This window comes from Meles meles, chromosome 12 (assembly GCF_922984935.1).
Source record: "Meles meles chromosome 12, mMelMel3.1 paternal haplotype, whole genome shotgun sequence".
In the NCBI taxonomy this organism is placed as follows: domain Eukaryota; kingdom Metazoa; phylum Chordata; class Mammalia; order Carnivora; family Mustelidae; genus Meles; species Meles meles.
The window spans coordinates 93457652-93485031 of NC_060077.1; the positions used below are offsets into that span (position 1 = coordinate 93457652).

The following is a 27380-nucleotide window of genomic DNA, read 5'->3' on the forward strand; positions in this document are numbered from 1 at the left end:
TGAAAAGGTCCTTGCTGTGGGGACACTGTGAGCAGCATCTTGAGAAGAGAGACCGTGGCACATCAGATCCAAGGAAATCCCCACTATGTTCAGATTTTTGCTGCTCTGTGGACTTGGGAACTATTTGGCGAGCGATGCTCACTTCACGGCACTTCCTCAGCACTCTTCTCTCGAGTCATTAAATGTGTTAACCCTCCCTTCTCTGACCTCAACGCAATTTCTCCACAGTGCAGTCCACTTGCTTTATTCAAGGACGCCCCCCTTGTTTCTACCCCCCTCTTTCTGTCTTTGTAAAATCTCCCACTGGCTCTGGGTCCTCTCTCCCTCCAGAATTCCACTGACTGATTCTTCTGCTCAAAGTCTGCCATGAATAGTTCAGTCCTCAAACTTTAGGGTACTCGGGCATTATCCAGAGATCACATTAAAGATGCAAAGCTCTGGGCTCTGGGGTAGGGTCTAGAAGCTCCTCGTGTGCCCAGGTGACAAGGTAATTCTGATGTGGCCCGCAAACGGTGGGAAGATGACTCCCCATGGCAGCCACAGCTCCTCGCCACAATCAAACTGTTGTGAGCTAAATGTATAGTAGTGGACGCAGTAAACAAATGGTCAATTTAACCTGAACCCCCAAGGGGGAGATTTCCAGTGACCCCTCGGAAATTTTCAGACATTCTTTTACCTGCATCCCCGGGTGATCAGGAGTGTTCCACCTAAATGAGGCGTCTATGCCAAGACACAGCCCTGTCCTGCTCCATAATGGCACCGAGTGGGTCACTCCCCCACGTTGGCTCACGTCTCCACTCTTGGAAAACCAGTCACCTGGGCAGGAATTCTGTGGTCCACATGCATTTAGGGAGTCAGAGACATGCAGTTAGACACATTTCTCATACTGGCCTCATTTTACTCATACTGGCAACTAGAAAATGTATTTAAACCTGGTCTTCAATGTATTCATCAAGTTTTAGTACAGCTTTTTTTTAATAGACATGTGAAGGAAACTTGAATTTTGAGAAAAATAAGAATTGTTGTTGTTGTTTTATTTTGCACCACATCTTCCCCAAAGAAAATTTAACTGATGTGGGGAAAATGTCAGCAGAAAGATGACATTTTTTTTTTTTACATATACAAATATATGAAGCTTTCTTACAGAATGCTTCTCTCCTGGTTTTACAGGTGTTGAAGACTCACTATAATAGTTAATTAATAGTAAAAATAACTCACATTAACAATGCTCGATTGAAACCCAGGCACCAGCAGAGCATCGGAAATAGAGAGGTTGAGCTCCATTCCACAATAACATCCATGGCTTGGCACTCAGTGAAAAGCACCCTATTCAACACAGTTTTGGATCATATTTTTGACAGAATTGGATTGTTGCTGGGCAGAGCAGGGAGACCCCCAGGCCCCAAGGCCTCCACCCCACCAGTCCCCACGACACGGGCCAGGAGGCTCTCTCCGTCTCTTCGAAAGAAAGAATGGAGGAAGGATCAGACACAGTGTTGAGCAGTCAGTGCAAGAAGGCAAGTTCATAAAAGCATAAGTATGCTCTCCAGACCTGACAGCAGGCCACTCAAGGGACAGCTGTGCGCCCAGGGTTGGGTCTCTATCCTTCATTGATAGTGGTTAGCAAGGGGGTAGAATATTTATTACTTGGGGAGGGATTTCTGGGAAGCAGGGTTTGGAGCCTTTTCTGCCTGACTCTTCGGGGTTTCTGGCCTTCTTTGTCTTGGGCGTGTCTGGTTTGATCCGGCTTCGAGTGGCTTTGTTTTAGAATGCTGCCAGGACAGGTCTCTAACTAACCCCCCTCCCATAGCTGGCCATGACTCCCCTTTGCTGGACTCCAGGCATCCTGTTAAAACCTAACTACCTGCCTATTCTAATAGAATCAACAACCTCCGGGATCCCCAGAGCAAATCAGAAATATCTCCTCTCCTGGGGGTGAGTGCAGTGACCACTTATTCACCTGGAGTTGTCCGCTGGGGCTCAGGTTAAATAAATAAATAGAGCGCGGTTGCACCCAAGTGTTCACACAAACAGGAGAGAGAATTTGGAGCAGAGATTTAAAATAGAGTCGGTGGAGTGGATTCCGTTCCACCTACAGAGAGTTTCAGAATCCTCTCAAAAACTATTGAAAGGACAGCCGGAAAGGTTGCTTTTTGTATTGCCATAATTTCCAGAAAACATTAACTTCCTACAGCACAGATTCCAGCTTTTGGTATCTTTTGACAAATCTCAATAGGGGTAAAGATCAAGGATTTCCGTACTGGCAAATTGCAAGCGCAGCTCCAAGCGTTTTCCTTCTCAAGAGCCGGGGAAACAGCACACTGAAATTCCTCCTACAGAAAACATGGGCAGCCTCGCTGAAGACCCAGCTAATTTGAGTTTGTGAGGATTACTGAACTACTTTTCCAGGTATTATTTCTGAAATAGCCTTCCTCTCCTCACCCCCATTTCCTGCATATATTTATATGTACCTTTCTCTCTTTCTTTCTTTTTCTTTCTTTCTTTCTTTCTTTCTTCCTTTCCTTCTCCCTTCCTTCCTTCCTCCCTCCCTCCCTCCCTTCCTTCTTTCCTTCCTCTCTCTCTATCTTTTTCATTCTGTTTGTGCTGCAGCTTCAAACACACATCTTGTTGACTTCCCAATTTGCAGCTATCTCAAGACTGTGAGCCTGTTTAGGAAAAAAAAAAAAAAATTTTTTTTTTTAATTTGGAAAGCATCTTGTTCTGTAGTATTTCAAATTTAGAATTCCATTTAGCTGCAAAATGAAAACAAAGAGATAAAGCGCAGTCCTGTGTGTTTCAAGTTCGGATGCATCTCGGCCACACTGCATAGGTTATTTTGATTTAGTTTTAACAAAATACCACATTAAATCACTCTAATGAGCTGTTTCTGTTCCCCTCTCAGCACAAGGTCATTAGGTACAAGACAGCATCTTTCTGCACTGTTTTCACTATTTCATGTCATGGATGTCAAAAAAAGACTTTGATGGTTTTCCATGGTGGAGAAGAGGACGCGACTGTTCCTGGAGGAACGGGTTTGTACCACGGCAGGGAAGCGATCCTTCACACTCTCCGGGACTGGTCCCAGGCCCTTCAAGCACATGTCTGGTCCTGGGAAAAAGGTTCCCAACCCTGCTCTCTCCCTCGCTCAGAAAGAAGCTCATCTCACACATGGCGTTACAGCGGTGACCCATCCACGTGTGCGCTTCCTGGGGATGAAACGAAAAACCTGAAATTAGCATACACATTTAAAATATCTGTCATTAAGGGAATTGTGCTTTTTTTAGGGTAACAGCTGTCTTTTTAATTAAGGAGAGTTGAAGCTACATCACGCTCAGGAAACACTACACCACACATTCCGTTCATCCATGGCAGGCCAGGAGCTCCCTTCCATTCTGCGACGGGATCCAGACAGCAAGGTGAAAGCAACCAGGTATCTGAAGACTGGTTTAACGTTACAGTGTGATATGCTAATTATAGAGGAACAGCTCTTGTTCCAGCTTCCAATTAGGGGTCTGAACAACCTCGTCAGTACTTTTCGTGGTTGTTAGCATGTCTAATTATTTACGTCCTGGTGTAATTTCTGTGAAAGCTGGTATTCAGGTGAGTGGTGCCGTGGGTGGACTCCCACTGAACGTGAGATGGACCAAAACAGGCTTGGCGGCAATGCTCTGGGGAGACGGAGCCTGGGTTAATGTTCAGCAAAGCTTTCCAAAGTAGAAGGGTGACTTTGGGGGAAGGAGGGCCAGGTCTTTTATTCAACCTTCACGGCAGCCCTGGCATCCTGCCCAACCCATTCCTTAAAGGGGACAGAATCCTCCACCACTCCCTCCCAGCACCGGGAAGGGCTGTGTGTCTTCACTGCAAGGATGGTTTTAAACGAGATCTGCAGACCAGGCATAGGCCCCCTATTCAAATCTAAGCGAACATAAGAGCTGCCTTTCCCAGTATTTATCAAAGTCGAACTCCTTTCTTCTCCATGCCTGAAGAACTAATTCATAAGTTTCTGAGAATGAAGCTGACAATGATTTACATTGTTAGTAACTATTTACTGCTGGTTGATGGGTCTTCACAGAGGCATTACACACACACACACACACACACACACACCCAGACACTATGCAAATATTTTTCTATTTTGTGGCTTCTCTCTCTTAACCAAATCACATTTGTGTGTGCAAGGGTGTTAGCAAATAAGAGACACATTTGACATCCATGTCACATCTTGAAGGCATTTCCACCAAAATCAAGATAAGACTCTGCCGAATGCAACCGCATGGAGAGATTTAGTGACCACCAAGGTTTTCAGTACTTGCATAGAAATGGGTTTGTGGATGAAGTTATTTTAACACAAGTGGCCATATCCACCTGAGGTTCAACAGAGGCATGAATGGAGATCAAGCCCAACAGCGATGTCGGAAGGAGTCGGGGTCCCTCATGTTTGGCTTTGTTTGCCATGTGATCCCTCTGACAAGCAGGAAAGTCACTAGCTCTCTGATGTTATGGATGAGAAACTGGCAGCTCAGGAAACGTTTAAGGTTGAACAAAGCCTGTGGTCATAGGAAGAGCGAACAAGTTAGTCACGAGGAGTAGGTAAAGGAAGAAGGCATGAACAGGAGCCAACTACAGACCCACGTGGGTGACAGGGTACCAGGAAGCCAGCTCAGCGGTGTTTTTCAAGAACCTGTGAACCAAGTTTCTTTCCAAGAACTCAACTACACAACCAGCACAGAGAAATCAGAGCCTAATACACACAACCCCATCAATGAGATGGATTGCCCTGATGGTCTACAAGAATCACCAGCACCCTTAGTAAATACACTGCCTAGGGAGAGACAGAGGACTTTTGGCATGGTAAGAAGTAGGTCCAAAATGGAAGCACAGGAAAGAACAGTTACACAGGCGAGGTTTTGCAGAAATCATGCAAACAGTGATCTTGGGACTGGGTCACCTGTCCCCTGGACTGAGCGCCCACTCTGCTGAACAGGTGGATGGTATTATATAGCCAAGCACTGGAATAATGAAACCTTGTTCTGACTGCCCATTCCCTAGGCTCTCTTCTGATTGTCTGACTTCCCAAGCAGTCTGCCTTAGGGGACAGAATGTGTCGGTCAGGACCAAGCGAACATCTGGTCTACCTGACAGTTATATTACTCACTGTAAATTAATGAACTGGCACTCTGGTTTCCTATGTCAGTCTCCTGTGAGATGTGTTAACATGAGTCAGCTTCTCGAACTGTGGGACCCTGAAAAATCAGCACATACACATTGCACGGCCTGACCCGAGCCATGCTGGAGGACCACTCTGGAAAGTTTCTGAAGGTCTCAGTTAAATTAAAATGTCATCCCCAAAGATTAACACCTAAATAATCATTTCTCCAATCAAAAATTGACCCTAAATTTTTGACGCAGCATGATGTAATCCAGAGACACTGGATCAGCAGTGGGCTAAGTTAGAGAGCTGGCAGCAATGAATGGTTGATACCCTGGACAAGGGGACAGGACAAGTGACCACTCAGACCCCAGGGACCTGCCATGTCAAGGCAGGATGTGGCTAGAGCATTTTTAGTAAGGAGAGATAATCTCGTAAATCTTGAGGGATTAAGAATCGATGTAAAGGAGACCTCTTGAAAGGACTTCTGAAATAGCTACAGAGCTCGTCCCCAATTGACATTTTCTTATACGATCACAGTGACAGTGTGACAATAATGTCCCTAGAAGAACGACGCAGACCTCAGACTGCTTCTCTCTGGTGAAGCCTCTGTTTCCATAAGAAAACCAGAGAGGAAAGAGGAGAAAGCAGAGCAGTTGTGTGTAGTCCTAGACAGGCCCTCGACAGGAGTCCCCTGTAGGTCACCGCAACCCGCAGTCCAAATCACGTGTGCACATACAACACCAAATCATGTGCGAAGTGCAGACCAAAAATCGAACCAGAGCAGACTTTTCCGGGCCTCTAATGATTTTTTGATTCAGGGTGGATTTGCGGCAGGGCAGCTGGGATGCCGCGGGGCGGGGTGACCTCCCCAGGGGGCGCGATTCCAGTGCGGCGTGATGCAAAAGGCAGGCCTTGGAATTGTGCAACATGGTGGCCCTGGGCCAAAGACTGGTCAGAGCAGCCCCTTCCCCGCAAACGTCTGCTAGAATTACAGAGTGAGCCCCACAGGCGCGGAAATAAAGGAAACCGTGCAGCCTCCCGTTCCCAGGCCCCGCTTTCCATTTGCCCGTTACCTTCCCTGGATTGAGTCGTTCCCATGCTGACAAATCTCAGAAAACTGCAAACGTGCTTCTCTCTGAGTGCTGGGTGGAGAGAGCCCTGGTTAGTCACAGGGTCCGAATTGCATACATCGTCTTCATCCGGAGGAACTCGGGGGAGTGATGACCGCCCTGTGTCTCAAGGAAACGTGGGGCGTTAGTGTGCTGGCCGCGTCCCCACATTGTTCAGACACTTGTCTGTCAGGGAGAGGAGAGCCGAAGTAAATCACATGGCAGATAATAGCACAGTAGGGACAGTGCCTGGGGGAGGAGAGAATAATACCTGAGCCACTTCATGAGCTATTTTCAGGAATAGAATATTTGGAAATTTCAAAGACATTTGATAATTCTAAACAGCTCGTTAAATTACCCTGCTCACTCCGAAAGAGAAAGAGATTCCAAATCTGCATTCATGTTGCTGAGGGGGGAAAGCATTAGGAATAACTCCTGCACGGATTTTTGGCGAGCATCACGGCACTTTTTTCTAAAGACATTCCCTCTATCGCCTGCTGCTTGCTGCTTCATAACACTTGACAAATTCACAGTTCTTAAAAGCCCCCATAAATGTTTTGTAAATTGCTCCATTTTATCAGGGAGTTCTCAGAGCCATGTCCCTGATCTTCACCATGTTTTCATTCCCCACTCCCTGTTTATCTTTATTTTTATGCATTTTCCAACATAAAAAGGTTGTCATTATTAGTACCAGCAATCTCATTATTATTATCATGACGTTAGGCATGGAAAAGATTTACCATCTGCAAGCTGGAAACTCTCACCGTCTTAAGAGTCTCACCACTCCTGACAAATTAAAAAAAAAAAAAAGCCATCTCAAGGGGGGAAAAGATAAAAGATAACCTAAATTGTTATGCAGTGTCGGGAAAGAGACGTGTGCCCATCTCCACTTCTTAGGGGAATTTTTAACGGAACTGAGAGCCAGAGGAGAGTCTGCTGTAGAGACTGGGAGATCCTTCTCGGGGACTCTGCTCCGACAGCAGGAGGAATCGCAGCGGTGTGGACAGGCAAAGCTGCCTGAAGGAAACCGGAGTGTCATGATGGAATGTGGCAGAGAAGGGAGCCGGGAGAAAGGGCAGAGCAGGGAAGTTAGTGAAATTGCACGGAGACCTAAATTATAGACCTGTTTGGAATATGAATCCCCACAGGGCTTCTCCGGGGCCAGGCGATTGAAGCTTGTTTGGAATCCTTTCCTGGACAAGTTCTATTAAAAATGAGATAGTGTACTGTAAATATGGGACCATGTGTTCAAGCATTTGGTCAGCACTCGGGCACCTGATTCATTCCCGATAGCACAATCTCCTGGATATTAGATCGGGAGCGCAGGGAACAGCCGGCACATGTTTCCATCACTCAGAATCGCTACCTTTATAAACACAAGCATGTAAATGAAATATCGTCCGGGCCAAGCCGGAGCCCGGCCGGGTACCCAGCTGCGGCTGCTGCCCGGTGGGAGGGCTTGCTAGCCGGGCGCAGCAGCCCCTCCCGCCCCGCGCTCCTAGCAGAGCCCCACCCCCAGGAGAAGCCGGGTCAGCCTCAGAGCATCCGCATTAAAAGAAAAAGAAATCCAACTAGAAACCAATTTTCCTTGAACAGCTGTTGGCGGATGTTTAATTTCTGCCCTGGAAGGCCCGGGTGACCGAGGCTACCTAATCACGGGGGTGGGCCGAGATGGGCCCCCCTTCTCCGACGGTGCCGCTCGCAATCACCGAAATATTTCACGGTACTTCTGAGACACCTAGACTTTTAGGGGGTTCGTGGAGAGTGTCAGAAGATGTTCTTCCCCGAAGGACACAGAGCGGGGCCCTCGGCTTCCAGCCAATCCGCTCCTCTCGGCGCCGCCCAGGGAAATCTTGGAGCTGCTCTCCGAACCCCTCATTCATTTCCAGGATGGCCCCGTCTGACGTTAGCGGCCTCAGCCTTAAATCACAGCCTGGGAGGGAGCAAAGCCCTGGCGACCGGGGTGGGACAGGTTCCCGGGCCGGGCGACCGGAGCGAGCCGCCAGGGCCTGCCGCCGCGGGAAGCAGTGACCGCAGCGGGCTGAGCGCCGCGGGCAGCGCGGGCGTGAGTGAGACACCGGGCGCGCCGGCACCCAAGGCTCCTGAAGGCTGCGAATGGCCAAAGTCACTTCCTCCCACACCCAGTTCTGCCTTCAATTAGTGGAAGGACCGAGGTGGAGCGGACTTAGGGTTGAAGGCCCCGCCTGTCCCCACTCTGGGAGCAGCGAAGGAGGCCCGAGGTGGGGACCCGAGACCCGGTAAAGGGACGCATTCAGCACTGGGGGCGGCGGGGCGCGCGGAGTCCTGGGCTGAGCGAGCAAGGACTTGGGATGGTTCTGGAGGATCGGATGTGGCAAAGGAAACGAAAAGGAGAATCTGGAAGGTGGGACAACGGAAACTGAAGTCATACCTCATGCACTTCTCAGATTGCCTCCATACGGACCTTGGGCTCCGGACACACAGGACCGTCGCATCCCACAAGAGAACACCTATGCGCATGCGCATGAATTCCCCGTGGGGAGGACTTCCCGGTGGTGAGGACGTCCCCGTGCACGTGGTCTCCTCTGGTAGCAGCTGTTCCTCCTCAAAACCCTGAGACCTCTGCCCTCTGGCTGTCAGAGGGGCCTCCCAGCAGAGGTGCCATCAGAGTGGACCCCCAGCGACGGTCACAAGGCGCCTGCTGCCACTGGACTCCGTTCATATCCTGTGTAAGTCCCCTGGACTCCACAAAGTTATTACCAGGTTGTAAATGCAGCAGTTTACATCCGGAAAGCACAGGGAGCTGCTAAAACCCAAATGTGGTTTCAGAGAAAAGACGTTGATGAACTTGTTTGGAAACAGACTAATTTCCTGATTCATCCTCGGAAGGTGGGCTTTGCCACAGCAAGGGGCTGGGGGACACTTCCCTCCCGAAGGGTGTGTCAGCCTCTGCAGCCCAAGGAGGACCAGGTGGAAGGACAGACATGTTCTGAGACAGAATTACCACCTGCAGGGGGCTGAACGTGGCTTCTGATGAGACGCGCTGTGTCCTAACGCTCAGAACCTGTGAGTGCGGAAAAGCGCCCTTATTTGGGAAAAGGAGTTACTTCCCAATCTCTCCTCCCCTGACCCCCTGGAAACCACTAATCTAGTAAACTACCAGTAATCTGCATGGATTTAGCCCTTCTGTATATTTCATATGAATGGAATTAGACTATATGTAACTTTTTTTTCCAGCTTCTTTTACTTGAAACAATGTTTCAGGGTTCACCCCTTGTAGCAGGTGTTGGCCCTTCATTCCTTTCTAGGGCTGAGTAATACTCCATGGTGTAAGTAGGGCACATTTTGTCCGGGTGTCATCTGTTGTTGAAGGACTCTTAGGTCGTTGGTCCCACTTTCGGGCTCTTGTGCTGTGTCTGGAAGACTGCCCCCCTGGACACGGATGTTTGTTCACCTGTTTGAGTCCCCATTTTCCACTCTCTGGTGTGTATGCCTGTGGGTCGAGTCACCGGGTCATTCCGGCAGTTACACGGGGTAAGGGAGGGGCTGTCGGGGGATCCCACCATGGCTGCTCCATTTTTCATTCCCGCCCACAATGGATAAGCCAGGAATATTCTCCACGGAAAAGCTGCCCTCCCCCCGAGGACAAGCTCCCAGCCTCCTTAGCAGGTCCAAGTGCACACTCTTCCTTCCACATCCCCAGCAAGGACTGACCACCCACTGCGGTAAGTTGACCCCCGGCTCCATTCAGCCCAGGCAGCCTGTGACAGTATCAGGGTCTGCTTCAGGGAGGAGGAGGTGGAACGAGGATCAGCCTTGACCTCTATGAAAGGCACGTAGAAGAGAGGAGTCGTCCAGGTCAGAAAATCTAACATGGGTTAGCTATGTTCGCAAGTAAGTGCCTAGATTATCTGGCTACAGGAAAGGGAGAGTGGGAGCAGAAATCAGCGAGGTCATAAAACCTGTGCACCCCAGACGCTACCTCCCTCCAGCATTTAATTTCTCTTTATCATAAATAACAATAATCAGGCACAGTGCCTAATGCTGATTTAGCCCAGCCTTTCCTGCTGGTTCTGCGGCACCGCTGGGAACAGAGAAGCCCTGTTTCCACGTCCTGTGAACTGTGCTCCGTGGCCACGCTGTCCACCGTCTGGACCTTCGGGATGCTTCTGCAAGTCACCTCTGACTAAGAAGAACTGGAGTGGCCTCTAGGGTCACAAACAACAGAAACAAACTCTGTCTACAGTGAAAATAACACAAGACATGACCATCAAGGAGTGCAGTTCCTTAATGTTTTCAAACTACAGTATTTAAAAAGAAGCAGCTTTAGGGAATCAAAGACTCATGAAATTACTTTTGCCAAGATTCACTAAATTATTTTCACAAAGATGGAGAAATAGGAGACACTCTCCACAGCATTAAATGAGGCAGCTCTTCTTACTATTAGACATCAGGGCTTAAAAATTGTCAGAACTCAGTGTTAATTCTGGTATATTAATATGAGTCAATATGTGACCCTTGAATTCTAAGCAAAAAGCTTTGAATGTTATCTCACACGCGAGGGAAAGACTTTGAAAATGCTTACTAAGGGAGTGATATGATGAAAGCTTTAAGTGAAGATTAATTTGGATGCAGAACATAGAATGTGCTAGAAGGAAAGCTGTACTTTGGGGCCTGGTTGTGGGCGGTGACAGTGGTCTTAATGTGAGTGACATTGGTGAGAGAATTTGTATGGCCTGAAGTGATTCACCTGCTGGGAGAGAGAAGAGAACACTACAAGAAATTCGTGGCTCTGAACTTGGGCAACAGGCTGAAGAGCACGCAGCCCAGATGGGGGGGAAGCGCCAGGGCCAGCCGGGAGGGAGAAGGAAGCTGGGATTCAGCCTTTTCTCGGGTTGAATTTTTTAGTGACTTCACAAGATCTTTGTGAAAAGGTCCAATGAGGAGCTCCACGAAGATTGTCAACTCATCTACTTGGATATAGTCAGGAATGCAGTGACACATTCCAAACCTTGCTCGTGATGGACACGCAATACAGGCTTTGAGGTGACAGATTGACAGAATCAAGGAATTACCTCCGGTGGAAAGACAAGAGGGTAAAGAAGTACGTGGAACATCACAGGTGACAAGTCTCAGTGTTCACTGCCCTTCAGAGATCCTCGCCTCAGCTCAGGCTGCATTGTAACCCAGCGACCTCGGGAGGATGAGCGTTAACATCCGTGGTCCACGAACTGGGAAGTATATGGAAGCGCCTCCTTCTTTCAGCACCATTTAGAAAGGTATTGTTAAAAGGCACAAATGAGCTAAGAATACAGCGTAAAAAAAATGTCCAAGTAAAAGTACTTAAAATAGAAAAGCTAAATTCAGACAAGTCCCCAAAAGACTGATTCTTATCTGAAGCTTACATGATCGTCTGAAGGCTTAAATATTCATGTTCTCAGTTTCTCTTCTGATTCCACCTGCCAAGTTGGGGACATCTGGAAATAGCACAGGAGTGGAAATGTCCTTGAATGAGAATGAATCCAGACTTGAATGGACAGGTAGGGGAAGATTAAAAATAGTGTTGATTTGTAGGTAGAATTTTAAGATGTTCAAATGAGTTAAATACCCACTTAGCTGCTTGAATTCGACCTTTGGGCCACACAGCAAGTTCCAGTTCCTGCACAGGCTTGTGTCGCAGGCGGCCAGCAGGCTGGGATGCCATAGCGTGCGTGGAAGGCCAGGGTCTCTATGAAACCGTGAACCCCGTGAACACGTGCGCCCCTCACGTGGTGAACCAGGACTCAACTTTCCGCCAGCGCTCACCGCTGTCGGGCGTTCATCCGGGGGCGGGAGAGGAGGTGGAGGGTGGTCGGCGCCTTCCCAAAGCTGCCTTCCCGGGACAGAGACAGTTCACTGATAGAAACACAAGTGCAGCATGACGAGGAGAGGAAGTGATAACGTGTCGTTGGGAGCTCTGGTAGAAACCAGACAGAAGCTGGAACAAGAGGGATTTGTCAAGTCAGAAACCTGGGTCCCAGGCCCTACTTCCTGTCACTATAACTTGGAATGAGTCAGTCCACCTCTCTGGTCTGAAGATGCTCCCGTCTTCTAAAGCCAGGTGGCTAAGCCTGCCTACGACACTTCTGTGGCTGAGCTGAGAAGTACCTTAATAGTGCAGACGTCATCGGCAGTGGGACCTGGGCCATCAGGAAGTTTAAAAAAGAAAGAAAGAAAAGCTCCAAGAAAATGGGGTTGCACAGTAAGAAAGGTATGCTCCCGAGAAAATGACGAGTCACTAGTCCCGAGGCTAGGCCGTTCGGGAGCTCATCTTCCTGCCACCTGACGCCACCCAGCTGGTCACCTGCTCCCGGTCGTGGCTCAGCGTGGAAATTGGCCTCCAGGTCACATCGTTGCTCATGGGCAGAAGAAGGCACTGTGTTGTCCTCTGCGTTCCTGCAGTTTTCTTTTTACTGAGGGGTAAATTACATGCAATTCAGATCCGTTGCATTCATTTTGTTGACTTCTGACAAAGGTGATACGTCCTTGTGATCCTCTCCACAACAGTCGCCCTAAAAATTTCCTCATACCCCTTGTGGGTCAGTCCCTTCCCCAGCCGGCCGCACAGAGCTGCTGGGTCAGTCCCTTCCCCAGCCGGCCGCACAGAGCTGCTGGTACACTGGTTGTCAACATCTGTGCATCCCTAGGAATGGAGGGACCGCATGCCCTCTCCTGGCCTGGCGCACTCACTGGGCTCGAACCAAGGCTTGCCCCGTCGCTGGCTCCCTGGCGGTGCTCCGTTGCTTGTCTCCTCTGCAGCGCCTGCATCTGCTCATCGGAGGATGGACACTCGGGTCAGTTCCCGTTTGGGCCGATCGTGAGAGAAGCTGTCCAGCGCATCGTGTGCAGGTACTCTGGTCCTCGTGTGGACAGGTGTTTGAATTTCTCCTGCGTAAATTCCCAGGAACGGGGTCTCACTGGATCATGAGTGTGTGTGGAACTTCACGTGTAACGGTTGCACATATCATTAGAGTTGCCGCGCCCTATCACGCCGCCAGCCAAGGTCGTCCCACGTCCTCACGAGCACTTGGCGTTCTCCATCTTTCTTACAGTGTGCGTGGTTTTCTTTGTAAATGCTAAAACCTCTGTCCCAGACGCCCTGGCTGAAGATATTCCCCCATGTCGCACAGGAGAGGGCTGTGTCCTTCCACTCCACAGGACGAGGGAGAGGGGGCTTAGCATGCTTGCTCCATGTTAATTAAAATGTGTATGCTAGGGCTCGGAGTGAATTTTAGATTCTACGTGGATAAGTAAACCTAAGCCGATTCTCTTGGGAAGGAACAGGGCCATGGCTCTTGGAGTGGGAGCTGACTTTGTCTTCCACGATTAAAGAAAAGGCCCTTTTAAGTAAAAAGTGTTAGGCATGTGAAATGTGTCTATCCTATGTCCTTAATATATGAAATAAAAATGCATGTATTCAGAATGGCTAAATCCAAAGCTATGAGAACTGACTTTCCTCAGATCAGCATTTCTTCACCCAGCCCTGCATTCACTCGGTCTGTCAGCCGTTATCAAACATCTGTGTTACGGAAGGAAGAACTGGCATGGGACCCCGGGAGACAAGAGCCAGCATCATCTGCACGGCTAAGGTTCCCTCACTTTCTCCATAGAAATAGAAGCACACGGCAGTCTCTTAAAATTATTCCATCAAAGCGCAGTTTCTAACCAGTTGGATTAAGCTACTCAGAAACAGTCCGCTGAAGTTCAGCTCCAATCTTCTCACGTCATAAACATGATGCAAAGAACATTACTACCCACATTACACACAGATCTCCAAAGCTGGAGAGTCAAACAGAGAGGGTATCTTGGAGAAACATATACCAAGAAGCCAACAATATTCTGGAAGTAATAAGTTCAAAGAGTCATTATGTCTGCATTTTTAAACAAGAAGGAAAGAAGAATAAATCCATTCCAGCCACCATCCCAGGAGCTGGAGCCTGGGTGATGCTGTCTCTACCGCAGCTGGACCACGGCCACCCCCCGTCCCCTGGTGAGGAAACAGAGGAGCCATGACTTCTGGCGCTGCGGCTGGTGGCTCCTGGGACAGCACACTCTGTCCATGTCATCAGGTCTTTCGGGACATCAGTGAGTCCTGATGGTCCGTACAGAACCAGGCGCTGGTCTTAACTACGCGTCATTCTTTACCTGCTGCTCACAGACACCTCCGCGTCTCACAGACAGGGAGGCCCTGGTGCAGTCACATTGACGGGGACCTCGCTAGTAAGCTGTCGTAGGCTCCAGAAGCAGTGAAATGTTTGACAGCACAGGGACGAATGCATTTCAGCAACGCTGCTTTGTCCATGTTTCAAGGGCAGAATTTGAAACCATGCTTCTGCACCAGGCAGGCTCGGATCAGTAACAGGATACTGTCATGAAGAAGCGCTCGAGCCCACGCCCTGGTGCCCACACCCTGTCCTTCGTTGGTTCACTAAGCTCCCTGCAGGGAAGCATAGCTCGTGAGACTGAAGGTAGCCAGCTCTGAAAGGAAGAAAATAAAAAAATAATAATGAAACTTTTTTTTTTCCCAAAAAAAGATCAGATTAACCCTCGTGGTCCTGGAGACCTCTAGCCCCTCATTCCCGGTAGAGCTCCGTTATTGGGGAAAACCGCATGGTCTCAAACTATAGAATGTTTTGTTTTGTACTGGAAGTCCAAGCAGTCAGAAAGAAGGGCTCTCACCCCCGGCAGGTGTAGGATTTGTGCACACAGACCCTCACCTCTGTGTACACACACAGCCTGCCATCCTCCTGGACCAAACATAGAAGGAAAGAAAGATCCGATGCAGCCACCGTCCTGCCTAAACTCAAGTGGGTCTTGGTAAAGGTGTAAAGAATCAGGGCCGCTGCCCGTTTCCATGACCGACGGCATAGAATGTCTTCCTTTAAACTGCTTCTCTTCCCCTCCCAAGCCCACGCTTGACAGCACTGGCTTTCTTCAAGTTTCTGTTTGGCACGTGATGTGGCATAATGAAGTCACCAGCGCATGTACCCGATGGGCCTGGCCGGGGCGCTCCCGTTGGTGACACAGACCACGTTCCTCCATGTCCCCAGATGTTTTCTGCTCCCCGATCTGGACAAATCCCCTTGCAGACAATTAGGAGGTTGAGTTTTTAAATGTCTTCCTGCGGGATGAGCCGCGGCAGGGACCTCGTGCTGGAGACCCACAGGCTGGCATGTCACTCTCGGCGAGACCCGATGTGGCCACATGGTGAGGGGTTGCTGGGTTTCACTGAGAAGTTTCATTTTCTCATCCCCTAATCTTTTGGCAAACAGGCAATCTGACACTTTCATAATGAACCGGTTTTCAAAGCGTTCAAAAGTGTATTGAGAAGATTCTGTCTGGAAAGCCAGCTGAAAATGTGAACAAGCGTGTTACGACACTGATGTCCGGTGGCGGGACATGGGCGTTCGTACACAGTACGGTTCAGGGGTGGGGGCGAGGGACACCTGCCCTCGAGCATCTCTGGGTGTGTGCACGGTGTTTAAATATCCCACCATAACCGCCATTCCACTTCAGGTTCAAAACATTCATTGAGCTCCTCCTGGACACCGGGCTTGGAGGCGAGAGGACGGAAGGAACAGGCAGACATGGCCCTTGCCTGGGCCCACAAGGGTAACAAACAGGGGTGGGGTGTTTTGAGGCCATAACCTTCCAAATGAATACCCCTGCTGGACCCAACGTCTGGACGTACAGCCAACTCAGACCTAGCAGAGAGAGGAGATTGGTGCATTCTAAAGGCCCATTCCCGCAACCTCCTAGTGCCCGGGGAAGAAGGAAGGCGCCTGCACCCATCACCTCTTCTTGCCGTCCTCTCTGCTGCAAGAATGGTGCCTATTGGGAATCCTGTCTTGGAATTTGTCCCCAAAACATGCAGTTCTGGGCCTTTAGATGCACAAAATTTGCTTCGCCATAATGACCAGACACCATGGAATTCTTACATTCTGAAGGTCATAGTTCCTAACACCACAAGAAAAGTGAAAATCCTCTCCTTCCCTCTTCCCTCCCTCCCTCCTCCTTCTTCCTTCTTTCATTTCCTCCCTCTTTCCCTCCCTTCCTCCCTCTCCCCTTCCTTTCTGCGGAGGCACACACATTGCCGAATGCCAGTATGTCCTGTCTTGCCGTGGCTGAACCATGTTCGGCCGGGACCCAACCACGTGGCCCACCAGATGAACAATGTCACCAAGAGACAGTTGCTTGACAGGCCATTTGGTGTGATGCCACATCCCTGCCAAGTCCAGAGACATCCTGTCCTGCCTTGTCGTCACATAGCAGTCAGACCCATCGGTCCAGGGCTCGTCATGACGCGTTCCACCCCAGCATCCCATGGAAGACACACCCTACTGAGACGAGCCATGCCGAATTCCATTTTCCCAAAACACAAAACCATCCCATTCCTGTGACTTAGCGTCCATTCAAGCACCTGAGGAATGACTGGAGTGAGTGTTCAGCCTTACCCAACGGCAGCCAGGAATTCCGGGGGTACCTCAGATTGGGCATGGCAGGGGGGAGGGGGTCCGCCTCCTGCTGCAGCCCCTGAGGAGAGTGGGCACAGACCCTACTTGACCTCTCACTTTTCCAAATGAATATCTTCTGTCTCCACTTTTCAAATGAATATCTTCTGGTTTAAGTAGACATTTTCAGTCTCAAAATAAAGTCAAGTGTATCGGTGCTTGTATTTGCTAAAAATATTAACAAGTTTTGCTCTTTCCTGAGTTTCCTATCCCATTAAACTAGAAAAGTGGTTCTTATAGCAAGTTCTAAAATAGAAACCCAAAGCTACTCTCGATATGCTTTAAGGGACAGAACGTAGACTCCTGGCTGTTTCGAGCTGGATTTTAGAGTGGCCTGCATAACTGCCAGACGCGCTAAGTGGGAGTCCCCAGATGGGGACAACTGTGCCCTCTCAACCACCCTGCAGGCTGCTGATCTACAGGTGGGCAGAGGGTTTCCCAGGGAAGTCGGGGCAGCCTCCCTTGGTCTGGGTGCCACCAGCCATCAATGCAGCCTTGCCTCCAAGCACGACCACGCCCCTCCGGCCCAAACCCCAGGGACCCAGCAACTCCGAGAGCCTGTCACCCAGCCCTGGGCTGCCCATAGCTGTCCATAGTGAATAATGATCATGGCAGAGAAAACGCCGTGGCGGTTTCCAGGATCTCACGGCTTTGCAGGAGACCAACGCTAACAGGCACTGAGCACTTCTGATTCTGCAGCTGGATCCAGGCGTTGACCAGGACGGGCCTGGCCCAAGCCCCTCCACCGGGCCCTCTTCCACTGGGGCCCAGCAGGGCTTCCTGGCGGCCGAGCACATTTGCGGAAGCAGAGGAAGGCAAAGGAGGAGATCCCCCTCCCCCAGCACTGAAGGGAGAGACCTGAACAAGCCAAAAAATAGGGCACGTTTCGTAAAGGGCAAGGACGCCAAGGGACGCAGGGTCCAGGAGCCGCGGGGTCCTGGGGAGCGGCCGCCCACAGGCAATGTGGCTCTTCCTGTGAGCTTCCTTTACTCCACTGTATTTAGGGCTTTTTAAGGGGGGGTCCACAGAGCAGTGACCACAGTGTCTGGTCATGGGGTTCCACAGAGCAGTGACCACAGTGTCTGGTCATGGGGTTCCACAGAGCAGTGACCACAGTGTCTGGTCATTGGGGTCCACAGAGCAGTGACCACAGTGACTGGTCATGGGGGGTCCACAGAGCAATGACCACACGGTCTGCTCATGGGGGGTCCACAGAGCAGTGACCACAGTGTCTGGTCATGCATCTCATGCTGCTGAGAACCCACTTCCCTCCCTGTTTGTCCTGGTTGTCTCACAGGTCTCGTCTTGTTGTCCCCCCAAACCCCCAGCAGCAACAGCGTTTCCTCTGGTTGACCCCACACAGCCCTCCCTGGAGCCAAGCTAAGGCACACAGGAAGAGCTGAGCCAAAAGTGAACAAGAGAGGCTGGTGCGTCGCTGGTACCGGCGGGGGGCTCCAAACAGGCCTGGCTCTGCTGGGTGGTGAGGCTTCGGGGTCCCCTCTGCACTTGAGCCACACAGAGGAGAAGGGGTAGAACACTAGAGGGGTGGAGAATGACCTTGGGGGCCATGTTGTGAAGGAGGAAAGGCTGCCACGCTCCTGGCCCCAGCCTCGTCCCCACACTTGGCAGCTCCTCTTCAGAAAACTCCAGCTAGATAGCTGGACGTGTCCAGAGCGCTTGACCGAGCTTGTTCAAGAGCCACAGGGTGAAGGAAATAAACCCTACAGGGCCCTTCCACTGTGTGTTTCTGGAAGAAGTGAATGCCATTTCTCGTTTCAGTATTTGTTAAAGATTGCAGACAAGTATCTCTGGAGATGCAATTCAATTAACACAAACTGAGCCCACCGTACCTCGGTCCAAGGATCCTTGATTCCTTGAAGTGTTTAAACCCTGGAAATGGAAAGGTTCTATTCAGGAACCCCTATCTCAATCTCGCAAAGCTAAAACCTAGAGCTGCATCAATAATCAAAATAGAGCCTTTCCCAAGATGACCAGAGGCTCCTGGGACAGAGGAGCAGCACTGAAGTCGTTACTCACGGGCAGTACATTCTCCTGAATCCACATCAATGCTTCTCTGCCCCAGAGCCATTAAGCCCAGCTGTGGGGCATGTAGGATCTAGATCCTATCCAGATCCAAAACAAGGAATTGTTCGAATAAAAAAAAAAATCAAAGGGAAGGAAAGGATCAACACGTTTTGTTAGAGATGATTCAAAGCGGACAGCCCCCCGGGCTCCTCTGAACACTCAGAAGGACAGTCATGAAAGAAACATAGGCTGGCCACTGCCGGTATCACATCTATGGTCTGTGGTCAGGCTATTAACAAATATCTGTTTTGTTTTGTTTTTTTCCAGAAGAATGGACAAGATTTCCTCCAGCAAATTCCGCTTCACAGAAAATCATGTTCTGCTCCATTTTCGTCATGGGGGTGATGCACCTACGCGATTTATAGAAACTACACTCATTAAATCCCTGTTTCCATCATAATCCTGCTTACTCTATTACTGATAACCAGGCCACAAATGTGTCACAATCGACACGGTAACTCTCGCCAAGACCGCGAGTATCCTTTCCGTCCGCTGCCCGCTGGTCTGGAGCAAAGTTCCTGACAAACTCAGAGAATGCGGTAGGCGACCATCACTGCCCTTACCATCTCCCATCAGCATCTGGTTGAGCTTGGCCCGATAAGGGAAGGAACAGAGGAATCTGGGTTTAAGGGGCATAGAAAAAGAAAGGAGTCATGGTATTTTCTTGGATTGCGTGAGTTTAATTACGTTAATGAACTACACACCTGGTAAATCCACACAGGGCCTGTTTTCTCCATGGCAGGAGAGCCAGTATTTCCATGGAATCTTGACTCCACAATCTTCACCAACTTCCATGCACCCAACCATCACTGCACTTCCACCTGAGGACACAAAGCCCCCTCCCACGCTGGCTTCTCCGGGCTGTGTGGTCCTCCTGAGCGCCAGACCAGACCGCTGCCCTGCTGTCCCCCTTCGTCCCATGCCCGGCAGCTCGGTGGTCTCACACGGTCAGGTGGGCATGAAATGTTAGACTTTGATTTTGTCTTCATCCTGGCTCAGATTCATTTCTTCCCCAAGACCCAACCTTCTTATTCACACTGCTCGATTGTGATTCTGTGAACGGTACCGTGTCTGTCTTCCCCCACTGGATGAATCTGGAGCTTTTCTCCTAAAAACCTCACGAGTTAGTGAAGATGAAGATACATAAATAAAGGATCATCCAAGGTAGACTACGGACATGACATTATGGAGGGAAACAGAATCCTGAGAAATACATTCAAGAAAGAGAAAAACTCAGGAATTTATCATCTAATTTGCTGCCACCATGTCACTTTTATCTCTGGGTCACCCTGTAACCATTCAGCATGAATTCAAGTCTTCATTCTGGTCCATGACAAAACATAAGGGAACAGTGGCAGAGATGCTCTTGTCAAAAATTCATGAACCCGCCCTCTTCAGGTGAAACAACTTGATCAACTACAGTTTTCAAAATACTGGAAAGTGTGTGTGACAGTTCAGGGTTGTATCAAAGAGCCTGATGTGGGTTATCTCACCTACACTGACAACAACCCTATGAGGGAGGTGTGATCGTACTTCTTTCCCACATGGGGAGTCAAGCTGAAGCACATCAAATAACGTCTAAGGGCCAGTGCTGGGCTTTGAAGTCAAGAATTCTAACTCCACGATCGAATCTTCAAGTGTGGTGCTTTAAAAGCTTACCTCGAGATTTACCTTGGGAAGGATGCAAAGGAACTGAGAGTCAAGTTATCTGAGGTGAGAGCATAAGAAACACCCACTTACTTAATGCGATGCCTTCTTGTCCTTTTTGACCTTTACCCCACCACACTTCCAAAGATCTGAAGCCCCAGGGCTTTCCTAATTGTAAGTGGCCCCATAATTAAAAAGTCATACGTCCATAACTAGACCATGCCCAAACTCTAAATTACCTGCAGGTAGAAAAATAACCTCAGTGTTCTATTCTGTACTTCTCTGCAAGTCCCTGTGGAGAACAAGCAAGTCCAAGAAAAAAACTCCCTGAGAGAGAAAGGCAGGGAGCTGGCCATGGGCCAAAGATGGGTCCAAAATCCCCACAAGACAGAGCAAATCCATTATGCATCCAAGATAAAAGCAGTCATGAAAGAGCCGACACAACAGAAAGGGACCTATAAATGCAACACGGTCGAGATGTCAGTCTTTGAAAGGCACCGCTTCTGTGCGAAGAAGGCGTACAAAGCGTGGCAAGGCAGCTTTGGATCGTGGGTGTCAAGGGAAAACAAAATGGGTAATGTCTGGCTCTGTGAGGAGACCTCTGCTGATGGAAACGCTCCTAAAGGAGCGACCATGGTGCATAAGAAAACCATAGGACAACTCTCCAAACTGACTAATATATAATACACTATGCACATATGCGGAGATAAGAAAGACCACCTGGCATCAGAACATCACCATGCGGTAACCACCAGAGCAAGGCTCCAGCCATTAGTGATGTTCAGCCAACGCTCGTTGAAACCTGTGAGTGGAACTTCAGTGAGTTACAGGACAATTACATGGTCTCCAGGTATCTCCCATAAGAGACTTACTAATTACAAAAGGTAAAAACAGTACATTTAAAGTAACTTTGCTATTTAAAAAAAAAAAGGAAACTTCACAATGGAGAAAGTGCCTCAACCCACGTGAAGCAGGCAGTCAAAGGCAACAGCAAGGAAGTGGGGCAATCAGCACCAGCTTCCAGCAGAATCTGATCATGAGAAACATCAAACACGTCCAAATCTGCGTTCATCCTATAAATAAATGGCTTGTGCTCATTAAAAATATCAAGGTCATGAAAGGTCAGGACAAACCGATGACCACTCCAGGCCAGAAGAGGCAAAGAGTGACGATAACCCATACAGCTTTTGGTCCCACATTATTTTTCTTACAAAGGGCATTATTGGGAAAATTGGTGTTTGAATAAGATTGCACATTAGCTACCTGTATAATACAAATGTTAAATTTCTTGATTTTTATATTTGTACCATGGTTTTGTAAAATGTCTTTGCTTTTAGTACATGACCACTGAAGTTTTTAAGGGTAAAAGGGAATAATTTCTTCAATTTATTCTCAGATGGTCCAGAAAAAGAGAGAGAGGATGATAAAGCAAATGTGACAAAATGTTGACATTTGAGGAATCTGGGGGGAGGGTATGTACACATTTTTGGATCATTCATACAGCTTTTCTGCAAACCTAAAATTATGTCAAAATAAAAAGTAAAAAAAAAATTATTAATTAGAACTTGTCACTTCCATGATAAAACAGTCCAGTCAAGGGATTTCCTATTGACTTTCCTTTAAAATAAGTTTCCATTAAGATAACATCTGTGAGGGGACCTGGGTGGCTCAGTTGGTTTAGTGACTGCCTTCAGCCCAGGCCATGATCTGGGAGTTCCCGGATCACTGGATCCCACATCAGGCTCCCTGCTCAGCAGGAAGTCTGCTTCTCCCTCTGCCCCTCCCCCTTCTCATGCTCATGCACTCTCCCTCTCTCTCTCATTCTCTCTTTCTGTCAAATAAATAACATATTTTTTAAAAAGATAAAATCTGTGAGATTATTTGTAAAGTATGCACAGAAAACACTCTAAAGCATACCATTTTTATATAAAATCACACATACTAAAACTTCACTCCATCGCCATGATTTTTAGATCAGTCCAAACTCCCTGCTGTTCCACGTTGGCTCTTTTGCATTTCCACTACCAAAATCTCTTCAGTCAATTTCCCTAACAAACAATAGTGTGAGTTTCGTTTGTTTGAGATTTTTTTTTTTACTATTTTTTGTAATTATTTCCAGTGTTCTTAAAGTCAATTGAATGCTAACCAGTCTTTACTCAGATTGGTAATATCTCTTAATTAAGTACCATCTGTAAACTTCATGAATTTGTTGCTTTATCTCCTTCTATTTGATCATTAGTTGAAAGATATATTAAAGCTAATCCAGACAGAAAATGCAGAGGGAGGCCAGGAGCTCTCCTTCCTACTGAAGGTAAGGTTATTATAGTAGTCCCATGTTACAGTCTCTCTGGGCTTTTGTTCTAATTACTCATGCAAGACCGTTTGAGTCAATATGGCATGTGCTCCTGTCTTCCATGAGAAAGTATTTCATGCTTCCCCAATGTAGAATCACACCAAATCCCTTAATATCTTTGTTTTATCATCTGACACAAAACAAAATGAAACAAAGTATTCTACTGGTACCTCACAACTGACTTTTAAACAAACTGCTCATCAATTCTGTTTTTTCTGGAAATGTGATCACAAGTGCTAGCTCCACAACATCTGATCCAAATGTCTAATCCTTCACACATATTTACAAAGTTCCTACCATGGTAAAGACAGCTTGCTTGGTGTGGGAACAGAAAAGAAATGTTTAAGACATTATTTCTATTTTCATGGAACACTCATTGGCTCCATGCGCTCTATGTATCTCACATGCACAGCATTTACCATGCTCCTTTGTAAGAATTTATTTCTGTTCCTGACTTTCCATTGGATAGAGATCTGCAGATGTGTGTTTTTATCTCTAGATAAAAGCAGTCCTTTATCTCTGGCCAGTGACTAACATTGGCATAAATGCTTAGAAAATTTAAGTGGAAAACTCGATGAAATAAAGGTTCCAAGGTTCTACTTACCTGGATGAAAAGTAAGAGATTGAAACTGGGCTGGGACAAAGAGTCTGTTGCGATGAGCAGGGAGAATGAGGAAGTCCCAGACGTGGGACTTTCAGGCCTAAGGGCAGGAGGGTTCTGGGTGATCATCTGTTGAGCCTCAACCACGAAGAGAGGTCCAGAAAGGGGGCATCACCATAACCTGTGGGACTTAGGAGAAAGTCTTCAGATGAGGCAAGATATGAGCTACACTGAACCTTAAAGAATTATTTATGGCAAAATTATATTAAAGCACTTCTGAGATACTTTGTTGGGTTTGATTTTGGGATTTGGGACTTGGGCTTTTTCACATTGAGCCTTTCTGCACAATGGGCCCTAGGCATATAGAAAGACATTTGAACCCTAAATTACATGTAAGCCGCAGGTCATAGATGCCAACTGTGGGAGGCATGCAGGTGAGGTGGGCCTTATTGTATAGTTTTCAGCCCAGAGAATTTGGGATGAAGAGTGAGGGGAGGCTGATGATCATCAAATTTAACTGTCTTCTCATTTTTTGTGAGAAAAAAAGGTGATATGGCCCAGAAGTTATGTGAATTCATAAGCTAGATTCACCAGAAAATATTTCTCAAGAGCTCACTTCACTTATAGTTTGGGGGAGAAAAGACTGAATTTTAATCATCATCAATCAGCTCTCATCTGGCCACTCTAGTCTCCACTGTGACAAACTCTGAAATCAGTCTCTACTTACATTTGGATAAAAATATAATTAAGTTTCACAATCAATAAACCTCTTTTTCCATTAAGACATTCTAACAACGTTTGATTTTAAAAATAAACAAATCACACATAGTGATTATAGCTTGCGTTTCGTGGGAACTCCTCTGGACTTATGGTTATATATGAACCATATCTATAATACATTTTAAATATAGTAATTTATTTATTCAACAATTATCTATTAAGTACTCCTTGTGTATAAGATACTCTCTTTGCAACTAGGAATACATAAATTAACAAGAGCATATAACTGAATTTAAGTGTCTCCTATATTCTTACATTTTGGAGGAGGAAAAGAGGGGTACTTATTAGCACTGAATTTTATTAAGTTAAACACTCTTGCTAAACCAGTGTATACTCTAATGTACATATAGTATGTGACAACATTAAACTGGTAGAGTCAAAACTAGAAAGAAGAGCTAGAAAGTCATCAAAACAATAAAAACAAAGCCAGAAAAGAAAAAAGAAAAAAATCAGGGCAGTAAAAAATTTGAAGTGCAATAGTGGAAATAGATACAAATATGTCATAACTCAAATGACGTAAATGGACTAAACTCCTCAAGGACATAACAATGTGAGACTGGATTACATACTTCTGACTACAATATGCTTAAGAAAGATACACTCAGCATAGGATACTAGAAAGTTGAAAGGGAAAGTATTCAAGATACATACCAGGAAAACAGTAAAGTTGTTGTAGTTATATTAACATTAGACAAAATAGATCATAAAGCTAAAAAACAATTTCCTAGATATTTCAATTCACTGGGGAGATAAAAATATTTCTAAATTCATATGCCTCTAATAAAATGGCTTTAAAATTTATAAGGCAAATTCTGATGGTGCCACCAGGAGAGATTTACAAATGTGCCATCATCGTGGCAGTTTTAATATATCTCTCTTACTATATCCATAAGGCAAACAATTTCAAGATATAGAATATCTGAGGAGCAACATTAACATGTTCAAACTAATGAATATGGGTCAAATTTATACCCAAATAAGAAAATTGGTATTATTTTCAAAAATGAAACATTTAGAAAAATTAAATATGTATTAGTTTATAAACCTTAGAATATGAACAATTTCCTCAACCTTGATGAAGAGTTTATGGAAAAAATAGGAAGTACCACTTAAAAGAGTGAATATTAGAAGAATATAAGATTAGATTAGATTATTAGAAGAATTTTCTTTTTTCTTAAAGATTTTATTTATTTATTTATTTATTTTTATTTTTTTTTTTTTAATTTGTTTATTTACAGCATAACAGTGTTCATTGTTTTGGCATCACACCCAGTGCTCCATGCAGTACATGCCCTCCCTATTACCCACCACCTGGTTCCTCAACCTCCCACCCACCCGCCCCTTCAAAACCCTCTGGTTGTTTTTCAGAGTCCATAGTCTCTCATGGTTCATCTCCCCTTCCAGTTTCCCTCAACTCCCTCTCCTCTCCATCTCCCCATGTCCTCCATGTTATTTGTTATGCTCCACAAATAAGTGAGACCATATGATACTTGACTCTCTCTGCTTGACTTATTTCGCTCAGCATAATCTCTTCCAGTCCTGTCCATGTTGCTACAAAAGTTGGGTATTCATCCTTTCTGATGGAGGCATAATACTCCATTGTGTATATGGACCACATCTTCCTTATCCATTCATCCACTGAAGGGCATCTTGGCTCTTTCCACAGTTTGGCGACCGTAGTCATTGCTGCAATAAACATTGGGGTACAGATGGCCCTTCTTTTCACTACATCTGTATCTTTGGGGTAAATACCCAGCAGTGCAATTGCAGGGTCATAGGGAATCAGGGACACGACAAGGATGCCCACTCTCACCACTCTTGTTCAACATAGTATTAGAAGTTCTAGCAACGGCAATCAGACAACAAAGAGAAATAAAAGGTATCCAAATTGGCAAGGAAGAAGTCAAACTCTCTCTCTTCCCAGATGACATGATTCTTTATATGGAAAACCCCAAAGACTCCACCCCCAAACTACTAGAACTCATACAGCAATTCAGTAACGTGGCAGGATACAAAGTCAATGTACAGAAATCAGTGGCTTTCTTATACACTAACAATGAAAATACAGAAAGGGAAATTAGAGAATCGATTCCATTTACTATAGCACCAAGAACCATAAGATACCTGGGAATAAACCTAACCAAAGAGGTAAAGGACCTGTACTCGAGGAACTACAGAACACTCATGAAAGAAATTGAAGAAGACACAAAAAGATGGAAGACTGTTCCATGCTCTTGGATTGGAAGAATAAACATTGTTAAAATGTCTATGCTGCCTAGAGCAATCTATACTTTTAATGCCATTCCGATCAAAATTCCACCGGTATTTTTCAAAGAGCTGGAGCAAATAATCCTAAAATTTGTATGGAATCAGAAGAGACCCCGAATTGCTAAAGAAATGTTGAAAAACAAAAACAAATCTGGCGGCATCGCGTTACCCGATTTCAAGCTTTACTACAAAGCTGTGATCACCAAGACAGCATGGTACTGGCATAAAAACAGACACATAGACCAATGGAACAGAGTGGAGAGCCCAGATATGGACCCTCAACTCTATGGTGAAATAATCTTCGACAAAACAGGAAAAAATATTCAATGGAAAAAAGACAGTCTCTTATTTATTTATTTGACAGACACAGATCACAAGTAGGCAGAGAGGCAGGCAGAGAGAGAGAGGAGGAAGCAGGCTCCCCACTGAGCAGAGAGCCCGATGCGGGGCTCGATCCCAGGATCCTGAGATCATGACCTGAGCCGAAGGCAGAGGCTTAACCCACTGAGCCACCCAGGCACCCCTAGAAGAATTTTCTTTAAATCCAAACTAAGACACGTGTTCCTCCTGATACATCTTCTGTTTCACATTATTTGGGAGTAAGTTGCCTGCACAGTAAGTTCAGAAGAATCTTAAAGTATAAGGAAAGAGAATAGGGGGAGAAAACAGTTATTATTCTTAGATGATATTTTTGACTATATACAATACTACCAAAATCTATAGATTAATTTTCTGCATTGATAAGTTGATTTATAAAGCTTTCAGTTGAAAAAAATCTACAAAAGTAAATTGCATGCCTATTTATGAGCAAAGCTCCAAATGTGCAGTGTAGAAAGGGATGTCATTACAATGTCAA

General features: G+C 46.8%; 1 long non-coding RNA gene across 1 annotated transcript; it reads right to left on the minus strand.

Moving 5' to 3' along the window:
* Positions 1-2786: 2786 nt before the first annotated feature.
* Positions 2787-6411, minus strand: LOC123953761. The gene is made up of 3 exons (XR_006820966.1): positions 6226-6411; positions 4366-4547; positions 2787-3206 (listed from the first exon to the last, which is right to left on the minus strand). It is a non-coding gene; the product is annotated as an uncharacterized LOC123953761 (long non-coding RNA).
* Positions 6412-27380: the final 20969 nt, after the last annotated feature.